Genomic DNA, 2500 nt, shown 5'->3' with positions numbered 1-2500 from the left:
CGTGCGTGCGTGAGGGAGGGGGAGGGGGCGTCCCCTCCCCCCGCCGCTCCCCGGAGGCGCTCTCCTCGTCCTGTCGCCCGCCGCCGTCGTCTCGTGCGGCTCGTCCTCCGACGCGCGCGGGTGCGTCGACCTGTCGGCCGCGGACGCCGCGCCCCCGCCGGCTCCCCGCTTCCCGCGTCTGCGCGGGAAGCAAGAGGGGGGGATGCCGGCGGGGCAACGCGGCGAGCGCGGCCGGCAGAGCACCGGCCTGCTCGGCGGGCCGGGGGGCGAGCGTCGAGCGACGGCGGCGGCACCGGGGGCCGCAAGCGCGACAGCCGAGGGGTGTCGCCGTCTTCGGGGGGCGGCAGCTCCTGGGGGGGGGGGTGGGGCGGCGCCGGCGGCGGCGCCGTCTACCCCCCCGCGCGCGGGACAGGGCTGTCTCCGGGCGTTCCGGGCCGTGGCGCGGGTGTGCGCACGGCGTTTCGGGCGGCGCGGCGGCCGGACCCGCGAACCTCCCCTCCGACCCGGCACGGCTGCCTCTCGAAGAGGGAGCCGTGGCGGGAAGGGGGGGGCGCGAGCACGGTCTCGGCCGCTGGCGCCGCCCGGGGCGGGCGAGGCCCCCCCCCGGCCGGGTCGCGTCCCGCGCGAGCGGGCGGCCCGAGCCACGTCTCTCCCCCCGGGCGCAGCGCCGGGCTATCGAGGGAAACCCCGGGCCCCGGGGCTAAGGAGGACGAGGTGGTGGCGGCGGATGCCGGGCGCGCCCCCGCGGGCGGACGCTCCCCCGAGGGCGGCAGCCGGGGGAGGCACCCCCGCGGGGCCATGCAGGTCGTTTCCCTCACCCCAGGGCCAGGTACCTAGCGTCCGCGCTTCGGCGGCCCTCCCTCGGCCGAGTCCGGGGGTCAAAGGCCAAAGGAGCCGGGCGGCGGTTTAAAGACTCGAGCGGCACGGCGCGAGCCGCGGGGGGGGCGTCCGCCCCCGCGGGCCGCCGTGCCGGAGAAGGGGGGGCGTCTCGCTGCCCCAACCTGCCCCCCCTCTCCGCGGGCCGGTCTCGGCGGAGAGACCGCGGCGCGGGTCGGCCGCGGCCGACCTGCCCGCCCTCGCAAACGGGGCCACCCGCCGGCCGGAGCGCGGGCTCCGCGCCGGGGGAAAGAAAGGCGCGGCGAGACCCCGCGGGGGGGGGCGGCCGCCGGGGGGCCGCCCCGCGCCTTTGGACGCTCGCGCTGCGGCCGCGCTCGGGGCGCGCCGCGCTCCCCTCTCCCGCTCCTCGCCCCGCCCTCGGCGCCCAGGGAAAGAAAGGGGGGGGCGAGCCACACCCCCCCAGGCCGAGCGGCGGCGGCGCCGCTCGGCGTGCCGGTCGGTGCCGGTCGTCCGTCGGGTCGTCCGGGAGGGTTCCCCGGCCGCATCCGCTGGCGGCCGTCCCGTCCCGCGTTTCCCCGCCCGTCGCTTCCGTCTCGAGGGCGGGCGCGCGGCGCGGGGGCGTCCCGCTCCGGGTCTTCGCGTGGAAACGGGGAGAGTGGGAGCCGCCCCCCGCGCTCAGCGCCGTCCGCCTTTCCGCTGGGGCCGTGCCGGCGGCCCCAGGGGGCCGAGGCGAGAAGCGGCTGCGGCGGCGGTTTTCGCGGCGGCGGTGGCGGCCGCCGCCGCCGGGCGGGGTGGCCGGGTTCGCCCATCCGGCGCGGGCCGGTGGGCGGCCGCGCGTCGCCGGCTCGCGCTCCAGTGGCCGGCCGCGCTTCCTCCGGCGTCGGTGGAAGGCGGCGTCGGCGCCGAGGTTCGCCGGCGGGGCGAGAGGCGACCGTGGTGGGCGGAGCCGACTCGTCGCAGCGCGGGCGCAGCCGGGCGTCCGGCTCCCGAGCGAAGGCGGGCAGGGGTCGCGGCCGGGCGTGCCGTAGCCTCCGGGGGGAGGCCGGTCCGAGCCCGGGCGCCTGGGCCGCCCACGAAGCGCGCCAAGGGTGTGTGTGTTGCGTACGTTTCCCCAGGGTCGGTCGGGAGCGCGGGCTCCCCCGCCCTTTGGCCGCTCGGGGTTTTCCGTTGTTTTCCGTTTCCCCTGTGCTCGTACGGTCAAGCCGAGGCGAGGGCCTCTCCGTCGCGCCGCGTCGCGCCGCCGCGCCGCGCCCCCTCCGCGCGTGCGGAGGGGGGTGGGCGGCGGCGGGGCCGGCGGTCGGTCCGGCCGTCCTCAGAGAAGGGGCCGCTCTCGGCGAGCGGTCCCGGCCCCTCCGCGCGCGCGGGGCGGTGCCGAAACCGAGACAACTCTTAGCGGTGGATCACTCGGCTCGTGCGTCGATGAAGAACGCAGCTAGCTGCGAGAATTAATGTGAATTGCAGGACACATTGATCATCGACACTTCGAACGCACTCGCGGCCCCGGGTTCCTCCCGGGGCTACGCCTGTCTGAGCGTCGCTTTACGATCAATCGCCGTCTGCGCCGCCGAGCCCCCCCGCCCCAGCGCGGGGGGGGGGGGCCGGCGGGCCAGCAGCGGCGCGGCTGGGGTGCCTCGCAGGGCCGCGCGCGCGAGCGCGCGGGCCT

At 79.6% G+C, this 2500-nt stretch overlaps 1 non-coding gene across 1 annotated transcript; it reads left to right on the top strand.

Annotated features, from left to right (window-relative positions):
- The first annotated feature begins 2221 nt into the window (after nt 1-2221).
- Nucleotides 2222-2374, top strand: LOC142360076 (5.8S ribosomal RNA). The gene has a single exon (XR_012762809.1). It is a non-coding gene; the product is annotated as a 5.8S ribosomal RNA (ribosomal RNA).
- Nucleotides 2375-2500: the final 126 nt, after the last annotated feature.

Source organism: Opisthocomus hoazin, unplaced genomic scaffold, assembly GCF_030867145.1.
Source record: "Opisthocomus hoazin isolate bOpiHoa1 unplaced genomic scaffold, bOpiHoa1.hap1 HAP1_SCAFFOLD_81, whole genome shotgun sequence".
NCBI lineage: Eukaryota > Metazoa > Chordata > Aves > Opisthocomiformes > Opisthocomidae > Opisthocomus > Opisthocomus hoazin.
The sequence above is the reverse complement of the archived record's forward strand: the minus strand, read 5'-3'. Positions and strand labels throughout refer to the sequence as shown.